This window comes from Schistocerca americana, chromosome 9, assembly GCF_021461395.2.
Source record: "Schistocerca americana isolate TAMUIC-IGC-003095 chromosome 9, iqSchAmer2.1, whole genome shotgun sequence".
In the NCBI taxonomy this organism is placed as follows: Eukaryota; Metazoa; Arthropoda; class Insecta; order Orthoptera; family Acrididae; genus Schistocerca; species Schistocerca americana.
The window spans coordinates 118,586,194-118,599,538 of NC_060127.1; the positions used below are offsets into that span (position 1 = coordinate 118,586,194).

Here is a 13,345-nt window from a genome sequence, read left to right on the forward strand (position 1 = left end):
CGTTTTGTATTGTGTAACCAGTCACACGAGGCAAATACCGAGTGAGGTGGCGTAGCGGTTATTATACTGGATCGCATTCGGGAGGACGACTGTGTAAACCCGCGTGTCCGGCCATCCTGGTTAAGGTTTTCCGTGATTTTCCTAAATAGCTTCAGGTAAATGCCGGGATGGTTCCTTCGAAAGGGCACGGCCTACCTACTTCCTCATCCTTCCCTAATCCGATGGGACCAACGACGTCGCTGTTTGGACACCGAGCGACCGACCGACCGACGCTTAAGTCTTACGACGCCCAGTGTTCACGGAAACGTCGTTTCGTTTCTCCTTACAAACAAAATGATTTTTAAAGAGGAATTTTACGTGCTCATTCGATAGAACGTTCCCAGATTAGTGTAATGCGATATTTGTTTTATCGATATGTATTAAACGGGACAGGGAGAAACCCTGTATAAATTCACTAAAATTTAATTAAATGCAACCAGTGGATATGAAATAAATGTAATGATATTCGTGCAATTCTTTCAGAAACGCTGAGCGTGCAATGGCATGAATGTGGATCATGAAATGGAAATTTGTGGCTGATTTTCTGCTTACCGTGAGCAGTTGCCTTACCAACTGGACCTCCCAAGCAATGTTGGTTGTGTCAGTACTGGTGACGTGTGCAGCACACCAACTATTGATGGTAATAAGCGTGCTCGCAATGACACCCTGATTCCATTACCGGGTACGACATATCAATTCTACAATGCTTTGAGTTCAAATATGGAGTGCAATTGAATTAGATATTCAGCATATGTTCTTTTCCTCCCAGCGTTGCTTCATTCCTTAATTGTAATTTTTTTTTACATTCTTCTGCTCATTCCGAAAGTTGTTAGATTGACTACCCAGCTTTTTTTCTTTTTGAGAACTAGAGTTCTAAATTTCATTCTGTCTTGTCCGATTTCTTCTTCAACGCTAATTTCTTTGAGGTGTTCGTTCACTTCTGTTTGCCACTTGTGGTTTTCCAAACTAAGGTTAGGTTTTTCTTTCAAAGCCTCCTGGTGTCCATTCTGTATATGTAGCCCTAAAACTGTAATCCCCCTTTCCTGGCGGCACCTGTGATTTTTCTGTAGCTTGATACTAATATAGCAGTCTCATCTAAATTCCAATTTCACATTTTGTCCAATGATTTTCCAAAAACTCTTCTTTTCTTTCTATACTTGTTTTCGTTGGGGATGTCACTAAATTTTATCAAAATTTTGCATTTGTGAACTTCGACTTTATTCAGCACACAGGTGTAGGAATAACAACGCCTCCAGTCTCAATTTTACGTGTTCCATCGAATTACGCGATGCATTTCAGGCCCTGTGTGTCCGTCATAAAGTTCATTTTTACAGCACTTCGCAGATCTACACTATGTGATTAAACGTATCCGGACACCTGGCTGAAAATGACTTACAAGTTCGTGGCGCCCTCCATCGGTAAGGCTGGAATTTAATACGGCGATGGCACAAAAGATCCCAAAGGTGGTTTATAGGATTCAAGTCAGGACTCTGTGCAGGGCAGTCCATTACAGGCGTTACTGTCGTGTAACCACTCCGCCACAGGCCGTGGATTATGGAGAGGTGCTCGATCGCGTTGAAAGATGCAGTCGCCATCCCCGAATTGCTCTTCGACAGCGGGAAGCAAGAAGGTGCTTAAAACATCAATGTAGGCCTGTGCTGTGATAGTGCCACGCCAAACAACAAGGAGTGCAAGCCTGCTCCATGAAAAACACAGCCACACCATAACACCACCGTCTCCGAATTTTACTCTTGGCACTACACACGCTGGCAAATCACGTTCACCGGGCATTCGCCATACCTACACCCTGCCATCGGATAGCCACATTGTGTACCGTAATTCGTCACTCCACACAACGTTTTTCCACTGTTCAAGAGTCCAATGTCTACGCTCCTTACATGTGAGGCGTCGTTTGGCATTTACCAGCGTGATGTGTGGCTTATGGGCAGCCGCTCGACCACGAAATCTCGTTTTCTCACCTCCCACCTAACTGTCATAGTACTTGTAGTGGATCTTGATGCGGTTTGAAATTCTTGTGTGATGGTCTGGACAGATGTCTGCCTATTACACATTACGACCCTGTGCAACTGTCGGCGGTCTCTGTTAGTCAACAGCCGAGGTCGGGCTTTACGTTTTTGTGCTGTACGTGTCCCTTCACGTTCCCACTTCACTAACACATCGGAAACAGTGGACATAGGAATGTTTAGGGGTGTGGAAATCTCACGTACAGACGTATGACAGAAGTAACACCATATCACCGTCCACGTTTGAAGTCCGGGAGTTCCGCGGAGCGCCCCATTCTGCTCTCTCACGATGTCTAATTACTACTGAGGGCGCTGACGTTGATTATCTGGCAGTAGGCTGCAGCACAATGCACGTAATACGAAAAACATATGTTTTTTGGGGGTGTCTGGATACTTTTGATCACAAAACTTGTAAACAGATATGTGCCTTGAGTGCCGCGATGTGCGATGACCAGGGATAAATCTGCGTCTGCTGGTGTTAACAGGTCAGAGATATTCTTCCTTGGTTGTTCGGAACGCATATTTCATCTAACTCACGACCGAAAATAAATCATTTATTAAGACGATTTGCAGTTTATGACAGACACCACAACGTCCGAAACGCAAACATGCAATTTTCCATGTTGGTATACAGATTGTTTTTCCACATGTTCCACAAAGGTTTGTATGGTCTCCATGCTTTTGCAACTCTCTCTCTCTCTCTCTCTCTCTCTCTCCTCTCTCTCTCTCTCCCCCCCCCCCCCCTCTCTCCCCCCCCCCCTTCAGCGCCTTCGGTTCAACAATTTCTCCTATAGAATAAACTTGAAATTGTCTAGTTGGGAAATTTTGTAAATACGATGATTAGGCTACAAGTCGATTGTTGCATCTCACCTGGGCTCTTCCATGTAGTCCATCTTCTGACGTGAAATTTATTCATAAATTATATAGATGCTGTTTCAGATCGTATTTCACTATTCTCCTACTTCATCATCATCGTCTAAAAACCAACTGTACATAAAAAAATATTCCATTATTTAATAGTAATACAAACCTGATACCCAACACCATGTTACACTACTTAACTGTTACTAAGATATAGCGGAAAAGAAAGTGGTATAGAAAAGAAAGAAACAGAGGGGAAGAAGCTAATACGATACGGTGTGGGGATAGACAAAGGCAATAAACCACTGAATTACAAAAATATTTTGAATGATAAGGAAGCCCCTACGAGTTGTGTTTTTAAGCTTAAGACAATGCGAAAATGCTAGGGGCAAGTTTTTCCCCTCTGGGAACGTTAAAACGAATTTGCAGCTGCACAATGGGGCTAAGTAGGCGGATGTTGTACTCACCGTTCTGTCACGAAGGAATCAGCTCCGGAACCCCACAGCTGTGTGCGGCTGTGTCTGCGAACACACGGGAGACAAAGACACTATGTAGTACCCCACGACACTGCGAAGACATGTTAGCACTAGCGTGCGAAATTCTGAGACACCTTACCGGCGCAGAGCGGAGCTTTCCGTAGCTGCGGTAATTTCGACCGGCCTGGCACTTTCAGCGCGAAACAAACATTTCTTTGTTTCGGCAGAATGGTGTCAAACCTTTCAGAAAGGTTTCTTTGGCAGCTGTAACGTTCCATTCTGGGAACATCACAAAGTGGCCTCGCACTGACTCATCGACCTACAACATTGTTTATGCTGTAACGTTAGTATATATGTTATTTTTCGGCTTATAGTTGGTCTGTTTTGAGTGCGTTTCGTCAGAGCTGTGACGAAGACGACATCTGTGACTACACAAGCGGCAATATTCGGAAATGGTAATGTTGTGGAAGTAAAACAGACGATTATTAGTTAAGTAAGTACAGAGTATTTAGATGTGATCGGGGTGAAGTAGCGCACGCCTGCACAAGGTGAAAGTTTACTTGTGTGGTTCAAAATGGTGGACACGATCAGCTTTATTATTTGCTCTATTTAAACTAGAGGTCAGTACAGGAAAATTTCAGGTTAGAAAGGTAAGCAGATGTCGTATGCGATTACTCTGTTGTAATAAATGGAAATATGTGCCCGAAGGCAACTGTAAACTCATGTTATTCAACAGCTTCATGTCGCAAGCTATAAAGTATTTTGTAAACTGGCATTGATTTTTGTAAATTCGTGAAGAACGACACTGTACCTTCTGCTGCGTAGACACTAAATTCACTATCGTCTAAACTTGCCAGACGTAATCAACTCATTTAAAACTAATACTCTAATTCCCGGCCGGGTAGGGAATTTTCTCTGCCCGGGGACTGGGTGTTGGCCTCGGGTTTTTTTGTTGTCCTCCTCATTGCATCATTCGTACAAGTGGCGAGATTGGACTATGTAAAGAAGGGGAACTCGTACGAGCGCTGATAACCGAGTAGTTGAGCGTCCCCCAATCATCTGTTTTGACTCTGCAGGCAATTGCTGTACCAAGTTTAGAGGTGAACGGGGGTTGCAACATTCATTCCAGGGTACAACCATGCTCCACCAGCGGGTACGTACTCCTGTGGAACAGCTTCAGCCATCTGGAAGGGTGTGGCACTGTGGGACTGCAGGAAACTAGATGGACGTATTGACGGATTGCCGAACATGTTGGGAACAATGTATCGGTTGTGTGTCGCTGCTTTCAACAGTGGTCCATGGAACATTGCCACGCGTGGTGACCGGGTTGTGGACTCCCGCCTAGTGCAGACATACGTCAAAGCATTATGAGAGCTGCGGTGACCGACCGAGTATCGTCGAGGGACGAAATCCGGAGACTTGTTGGACCTATGTCACCAGGGGCCAATGGGAACCATCTGCTGGCAACATGACTAAAATCACGTGTGCCTCCGGCAAGGCTATTACTGACACCATGACATCACCATCATGACTACTCTGTTGTTGTTGTTGTTAAAGGGTCGACTGGAGAGTTAACAATAACTCGCGGTCATATTTGGTGTTTCTGCAGGGTAAAGTAACCACTGCCGGCTACATTGCACAGGCTGTTATCCTCGTGCTACTGCCATTTCTTCAACAGGAAGGTGGCCTGCTTTTTCAGCACGACAGTGCACGACCATATACAGCTGCTGCCATGCAACATACGCTTCGTGGTGTGAAAGAACAGCCCTTGCCAGCAAGGTCACCACACCTCACTCGTTGCCCAGAGCCTGAAATAATCGATTGTGGAATTGGAACAACAGCCGCGAGAAGTTTGGGACAATTATCGCAGGACTCCATCTGGCACGTTCATTTATCTGTTGTTGCATGCGAGAATACGCGCTTGCGTTGCCGCCAAAGGAGGTTACATTGTGCATTTATGCAGCTGTTTGGGCAATCTTTGTGACATGTGTGTGTGATTTGAAATTGTTATGTATTGCTACGCTCTCAAGGATAAGCTCATTTTATTGACATAAATTGTCAATAAAATGAGCTTATCCTTGAGAGAGAGAATTTTTTTTCTGGTAGTGCAAATATATTCACATACGCAGAATGCTGCTAAGTGTCTATTAATTTTTCAATCATAAATAAATCAACATCTTTTAACACTGTAAATCTTTTTTAGCCAAACACCCAGCTGCTTTTTTCTTGACCTGGCGGGTTTATTATGCTTCTCATACCCCTGCGCCTAATCAGCTACATCCATAACAACGTACCTCCTCTTCAATGCCCCCTCCCATTTCCACATACATGAAATTAGGTCTATGTTTAAAATCGTGACTATTGATGATCTATCAGTTTTTATCTGCAGCACGCACAAATAATGAACTCATTGTTTACCGAATTTCTTTGTTTACCGAATTTCTTTGTTTACCGAATTTCTTTGTTTACCGAATTTCTTTGTTTACCGAATTTCTTTGTTTACCGAATTTCTTTGTTTACCGAATTGTTTAAATTTTTTATTTTCGTGCTTCATCAAGCTATTACTTGCTGCTATTCATGCTGGAAGCAATGCCAGGAATGCAAATAGTTTGGTTATAAAATATTAGCTGATAGCATTTTGTGTTTAGAACGAACAGAGGATCTTTAAATATCTGTTACTCTCACTTTGTGTGAGCAGGGCTGCCTGCTGTAAAAGCTTCCAGCCAAAAATCTCAACAGGGCAGGAGTGTGTACCTCAATTCAGAGTCTCCGGAAGAGGATTTTTAACTCTCGTCAGATCGGCTAGTGACAAAGAGAAACCTCGCGAAAAGCTACGTTGGACTGGGGAATCTGAACTATTTTCATCCCAATTCTTGTTAAATTACTGCTTTTCAATTTGACCATGAAAGAGAGAGAGAGAGGAGAGAGAGAGAGAGAGAGAGAAGAGAGAGAGAGAGAGAGAGAGAAATTAACGTTACACTTTTTATTTTCTGCTGCGTAAACACTAAATTCACTATCGTTTAACTTTGCCAGACGTAATCCTCTCACTCGAAACTACTACTCTAATTCCCGGAGGCAGCAACGGTAGCCAACAGACCATGACCTGCGAACATTGGCTTGGCTTGTTTGGGGAAAGAGACCAGACAGCGACTTCATCGGTCTCATCGGATTAGGGAAGGAAGTCGGCCATGCCCGTTCAATGGAACCATCCTGGCATTTGCCTGGAGCGATTTAGGGAAATCACGGAAAACCTAAATCAGGATGGCCGGACTAGGGACTGAACCGTCGTCCTCCCGAATGCGAGTCCAGTGTCGAACCACTGCGCCTCCTCGCTCGGTCGACCTGCGAACAGTCAACACACAGGGTGCACAGACAAACCCCCTGAGATCCCTCCGATCGCCGATGACCGTGACCGTGACAAATGAATCACTAACACTTAAGCGCCTCAGTATGCATGCCTGGTGCCTCTGAACAGTCCTTGAGGATATTCCATTTTTATGACAGTGTAGCTACACCACCACCACCACCACCACCACCACCACCGTCTGCTAGCGGAGATTCAAAACTCGGGACAAAGCAACTGGCGTACCACATACCCACGCCCAGTAACACCATATCTAGGGAAATACTTTTAGGTACTTAAAACGGTAAACCTAACCTAAATGTTACATAATTAGTACAAGAACAATCGTCCCGCCCGTTACATGCGTTCCACAGACTGCTCTAGAGCGCGGTCTTTTCCGTAGTTTGTCGTCGGCGACGTTGCCAACGGGTAGGTGGGGAGTGAGATTATGCGCGCCGTGAGCCAAGTCTGCTGCTGCTCTGCTTCCTTCTTGGCTGCTTTATTAAAACCTACTATTGTTAATACCACCGCACGTGATGTACGTGTGTCAGTAGGAGTCCAAAGTGAACAGCCGCTTTTCCCTGTAGGAAGTAGTTTCTTACAAAACAACTTGAAATGCCCCTGCGTACGCGCAGTAGATGCTTGCTGCGGGAGGAGGGGGGGGCGGGGGGCACACACGAGGCAGCGCTGACAACACTGTCGGAGAGACTCAGCCTCCAGTGTAACAGGAGCTCTGGCTATTTTTTCCGGCTGCGCTCGGTGTGTTTTGACTGCCGGTCGTTAGTACTCTGCTTCCTCACTGCTGACGGGTCACCAGCGCCGCTTCTGTCACCGTGCCACGTCAACTGTAACTCCCCATGCGTGCTTACTCGTCCGGCAGGAAGAGGTCCAAGGTCTGCGAGAAACTACCGTTACCTCTGCAAATACGTAACAGGATGCAGATTCGAAATGCAGCTCGCAGCTCCCGCATATCATACCAGAACGTGTCCAGTCTTCGTCTATGCGTGGCTCAGTGGGCAGGCGTGTGTCGTAAATAGCATTAGGCGTGGGAGAGGGGGTCAAACCATTTTGCGAAAATAAGAGTTCTTTGTTGAATACTTTTATATGGATTACCTTAGGGTATGCTTCTATTTTGTGCATACATAGAGGATCGGTGCTCGGACACCAATTTCCTGAAGTACGACACTTTTAAAAGCTCGAACTACTGCCTTTGAAAATCAGAATATTTCCAAGCAATGTTAAGTAACTTATTAAGATACTAAGTAACAAGTTTCTCGGTGGCTGACTGCACAGAGCAAAGATCTTCCCATCGTAAACTTGCTGGTTATAATCTCATTACTTTTATTTAAATACCATATTTGTTTACAAATACTAATTTTGTATTAAAATAAAACTATTTTGAAGCACTAATCGCATGAAAATGCTATTAAAAGCAAATTAAAATTTGGTGCAATAATCCGAAACGCCACACAGAAAATAAAACACTTATTTCTACAGACGGAACTAAGTCACTGATGTGTATAGCGTATGTTTATTTAACAATACCGCATTTCGTATGGTTCGTATCAAATTTCAGTGTACTTTGAGAGCACCAGCAACGTTGCTAATGCGAGATACGAACCTGGACTATCCAACAACCTCCAGGCTCTAACGCTATGCATTCAGCATAATTTAAAACTGTCTTGTATTAAACAACGCTCGGAAATAATGCTTTCAAAATAAGCCTAGTTTTTTACGAACTGGCGTAGAAAATTTATCAACGGGAGTTGGGCTTAAAAACCTGTAGTACTTATAAAGAAAGACTACGAGGACAGAGAGGGGCGTAAGGTCGCCTTGGCTACAAGAGCCTACGCAAAGTCGCTGGCCTCACTGTGGTATGACTGTTCATCTTTACTTTTCAGAATTTGCCTTAAATAGAGGTGTTACCATTTCTTGCAATGTCTTTGAAGTAGCCCGTACAGCATCAAACTTCTCCAAAATTCGTTCTTTTCTATCTATGGGTCTGTCAAAGAAGGCTGTACTGGGAACAACAAAGTTTGTCAATTTAACATGCCTTTTCAAATAGACGCTGGTCATGCTGCGGAGTGTTTTGAAACGTGTGGAGGTGTGGAGATTGGTACCAATGCAGAGGAAGTATCTCTTGGATTGACTTCAGTAATGCGTGTAGAGAAGAGAAAGAAAATAAGACGCTGGTCCAGGGAATGATTGAAGGGGGGAGAGAGAGAGAGAGAGAGAGAGAGAGAGAGAGAGAGAGAGAGAGAGAGAGAGAGAGAGAGGTGGGGGGGGGGGGGGGGAGGGGAACACAGCTGCTTAGCTCTTATACTGGAAAAGAAGACAAGTACGAGAAAATTTATTCTCTCCCACTTGGTCCTCTAATTCTCTTCTATCGCTTGAGCCTTGTCCCGCAGTTACGCAGGGTCAGCCATTGTTAATCGGATTTGGCATGTTAATGGTTAAGTGGTGGCCGGATGCCCTTCCTGCCGCCACCCCGTACCCCCTGGGACGGAATTAGTGTACCCCAACGGTCTGCGTCGAGTGTAATCCATGGAATAGTGCGAAAGTGTTCAGATGTCTGCGAGCCGTGTAACTGAGGCAGAACATGGGTACCAGCCCGGCATTCACCTAGCGGGATGTGGAAAACCGCCTAAAAACCACATCCCGAGTCCAGGAAGCAGCGCGTTAGCGCTCTCTGCTACCCTGGCGGGTTCTACTTGGTCCTCTAATGATTTATTAAAATACCACGAACATACACAACGTCCGTTAAAGGAGAGCTTTTCTTTATTTTATGGCATTCTCGCGTGCAACACTGAGCTTCTTCCTAACCTTTTCCTTCGTCATGACTGGGAAAGACGCAGCACCTCGACCATTTTGGTAAATGCCTGTCCTACTTTTTTATCCTTGATCGTACAGGGTGACATTATTGAACTATACGAAAAAATTAGTAACGAACTACAGAGTGCACACACTTTATTCAACATGTAAACGTTACTATGGATATTCGGATTTAGGTTATGACATGTTAGATATGCCTGCCACCCTTGGGATGAGTGTCGGAACATCGATGCTGTCGATGACCACATGAATGGCTGTTTTCAGCTCAGCATTGTTTTTAATATAGCCGCCAAAAAGGAGTCACATGGTTCAGATCCGGAGAATATGGAGGCCAACCCAAGCCCATGTCAGTGGCCTCTGGGTACCCCACAGCCAGAATGCGGTCCCCAAAGTGCTCCTCCAGGACACCACTCTCCTGCTTCGATGCGGTCGAGCTCCGTCTTGCATGAGCCACATCTTGTCGAAAGCAGGGTCAGAATGGAAATGGGGTTGAAGTCATCTTCCAAAACCTTCACGTACCGTTCGGTAGTCACCGTGCCATCAAGGAGTACCGCACCGATTATGCCGCGACTGGACATTGCACACCACAGTCATCCGTTGAAGGGGAAGAGACTTCTCGATCGTGAAATGCGGATTCTCAGTCCCCCAAATACGCCAGTTTCGCTTATTGATGAACCCATCCAAATGAAAGTGGGCTTCGTCGCTAAGCCAAACAATGCATGCGCAAACTAATTCCCATCATGCCCCGTGGCCAACAGTGCATTTTGAACGCTCCAATGCAAAGCGGTCAGAAGTTATGAAGATATTATTTCGTGAAGTTCAGTAATTGTCATCCTGTAGTTTTTCAGTTTTGGAAAAAAACGATACATTGAGATGAATTGTAATAAATTTCGTTAAAGGTGTTCGGCGAAACACCAATATAAACAACTTCCATCATGTCAAACAAGCTGTCAGTCAAAATTTCTGTCAAACTCGTTCTACGTTTGACAAGTAGCGCCGTACAAAATCAGAAATTTGACGAACTAAGTAAAGTTTGACATTGTTTTATGGGTTATGGCGGTCCTTAAAAGAAGATTCCAGTTTCCACTACCCGGTTTCCATCTGAGTCAATTTTCTTCGTGATCTGGGAACAGGAAGAAAATCAGCACTTTTCTACTCGAAATTTGGTGAGACTTAATGCAATGCCACCCACTACGTAATCCCGTCTTCGTCATACACAGGATGTCGACGAGGGCAGACGCGTCCTTCAAACGCTTACCATCTGTCATCGGCGAGGCGCCAGCAGCTCTGCCACTGATATTCTCCCTTGATGGATGGCCGCCGTAATTTGAAAGCGATGGTGGGACTGCGCGCTAATGGCTACCGTCGCCTCGCTTAAAGGAGAACTCGTGTAGTCTGGCGGCCACGTTGAAAGCCACTGCCAATGCGAAGAAAATAACGAGAGCTACACTGCATACTACCTTTCCCCTCAACACACTACCCTCGCAAAGGCGAGCCAGGTGCTTTCTCCAGAGCGTTGTATTCCCACCCTTGCAAGGCACGATATTTTTAAGATGGTGCGAACAATGAGCGACTTCTACGATCCGAAAATGATGAACGTTGTTTCTGGGGACTTAACAGCATGGTCGAAGAACTAACAGAAGAGGCCGGAGAGAAATATTCACAAAATCGAGTCAAGAGCTGTGACACTATCTCCAGAAATGGCGAGTACGCTGGAAGAGTATCGGTAAAAGAAGTTGTACTCTGACGAGGGGAAGTGCAGGGCCAAACGTTTCTCTGGAAAAAAAGCTGGAATGGGAAATGTATCCCGTGTCTCTTCCCCCCCCCCCCCCTAAAAAAAAATCCCTTCCTCTACGTATCGACGCTAGGAGCGAATATCACACAAAGTCATTCAATGCGTTACGCGTGAAATGGACAACTGACTCAGTGTTCAAATGTAGAGTGGTAAGATTTTGGGTTTCGACTTTTGATCGACAGAACATTTAAACACTATCGGCTATCATCGAAGAAGACCTTCAAAAGGAATCTTTCATTTTTGTTAGACAAGCCTTCAGTATCATTCTGCACAGACAAGAGACTTCCTTAAGGAATACCTAAACAGCAATGTGGGTGAAAAAGATTCCAAGCCAACAATACCCACCGCTTCTTCCTTGGGCAGGATTCGTCAGAAGTTAAAGTAACGTCAGATACGAATGAAAGATGTGAAGCTGTTCGCAAATAACTCGACTGTATACAGTGAGCTTAGGTCGCCAGATATTTGCTACCAAAAGCACGTGATCATAACTTCGTGGAAAGATCAAAGTTGAGCCCTCAATACAATTTTGTGTGTAAATACAGTAAACGACCTGATATCATTGCGCAATATGATCAGCGATAAATTACAAAAACCAAGTAACTTTTTATCGTTTTATGGTGTGTGATTAGGTAGCCAAATGATAGCCTAAATGTATCAGGCTGCCAATAATATTCGCCTAACGACTTTCTCTGTTGAAACTTCCTGGCAGATCTGCCAGAACTTTCATATCAGCGCACACTCCGCTGCAGAGTGAAAATCTCATTCTGGACTTTCTCTGTTATAAAAACGCAAGTGCCCAACACCTGCCGACAGAGGATCGGCTTCTGCAGTCAGGAACGAATGCGGCGTACAGTTTTAATTCCTCAAGAAGTGTGAAAACACGCTCCCTGCTACTGCAGACAACGCCTGGACTCAGCCATTTTTCGCAGTATATTTCCTTCCTCGAGCTCTTGTCCAGCAAACTACGCAGTAGAGATTCTGCGAAACTTTCGAGTACTAGACAGGCACTGGGAGAAGCAATGCTGACAATCGGTCGGAAAGCGGTGCCTGGATAGCTCATGCTGTAGGAAGGAACGAAAGTTTGGGTTCAACGTTCCGTGGACATCGAGGTCATTAGAGATGGAGCACAAACTCTGAATGTATCACGGGTGGGGAAGGAACCTGTCCGTGCCCCTTCAAAGGAACCATCCTGACATTTGCCTTGAGCGATTTAGCGAAATCACGGAAAATCTATTCTGAATGCCGTTCGGGCATTTGCACCGTCGTCCTCCCGAATGCAAGTCCAGTCACACTATCCGATAGCAAGTTTATACGACGTAATATATCTTGCAGAGTCACGTGAAAGTATGCTGTCGACAAAAGCTAAAATGACGTCAGTTTCACAAGGACATTTAAAGCATTCCAGAATTCCACTGCTTCTTTCTCGCGATGCTATACGGCACCCTGACAGTTAAGCCCGGCGTGTACGAAGGACTGGAATGTATGAGTAGCAAATACCAGCAAGAATGAGCGCTGACGAGGCTACCGTTGTTCTTATCTATGTATAGTTCTAACAGCCTTGCCCGACACGCCAAGCAGTTTGTGCAACTCAACCTCGTGACGCAACATTCTCACAGGCTCACTAACGAAGTCTAGTGTAAACTCATAACGCTGTTGCGTGTGTCCTGTTACAGTAAACAACTCGTTTCACGTTTCGTTGTGCCGCGCAACTACAACCAGACCAAGTGTTCGTCTTGTGAAGGTTAAGTAGGTAGTATACAGATAGATAACTAAAGAGGGAGAGAGAGAGTGGGGGAGAGGGTGGGGGGAGAGGGTGGGGGGACAGGGAGGGGGGAGAGGGAGGGGGGGAGAGGGAGGGAGGGGGGAGGGAGAGGGGGAGAGAGAGAGAGAGAGAGAGAGAGAGAGAGAGAGAGAGTGTATTGAAAAGGAAATTAAATGTAATGGCTTACAGCGCGTCGGATTCTCTCCGGAGAAG

General features: G+C 45.2%; 1 protein-coding gene across 1 annotated transcript in view; it reads right to left on the bottom strand.

The window, feature by feature from the left end:
* The window catches only part of LOC124550850 (spectrin beta chain-like), a 497,121-nt gene that overhangs the window by 407,179 nt on the left and 76,597 nt on the right, over nt 1-13,345 (bottom strand). Inside the window, exon 2 of the mRNA XM_047125580.1 lies at nt 3,392-3,445. The gene's annotated coding sequence lies outside the window, so the exon portion shown is untranslated. The remainder of the gene's footprint in view (nt 1-3,391; nt 3,446-13,345) is intronic.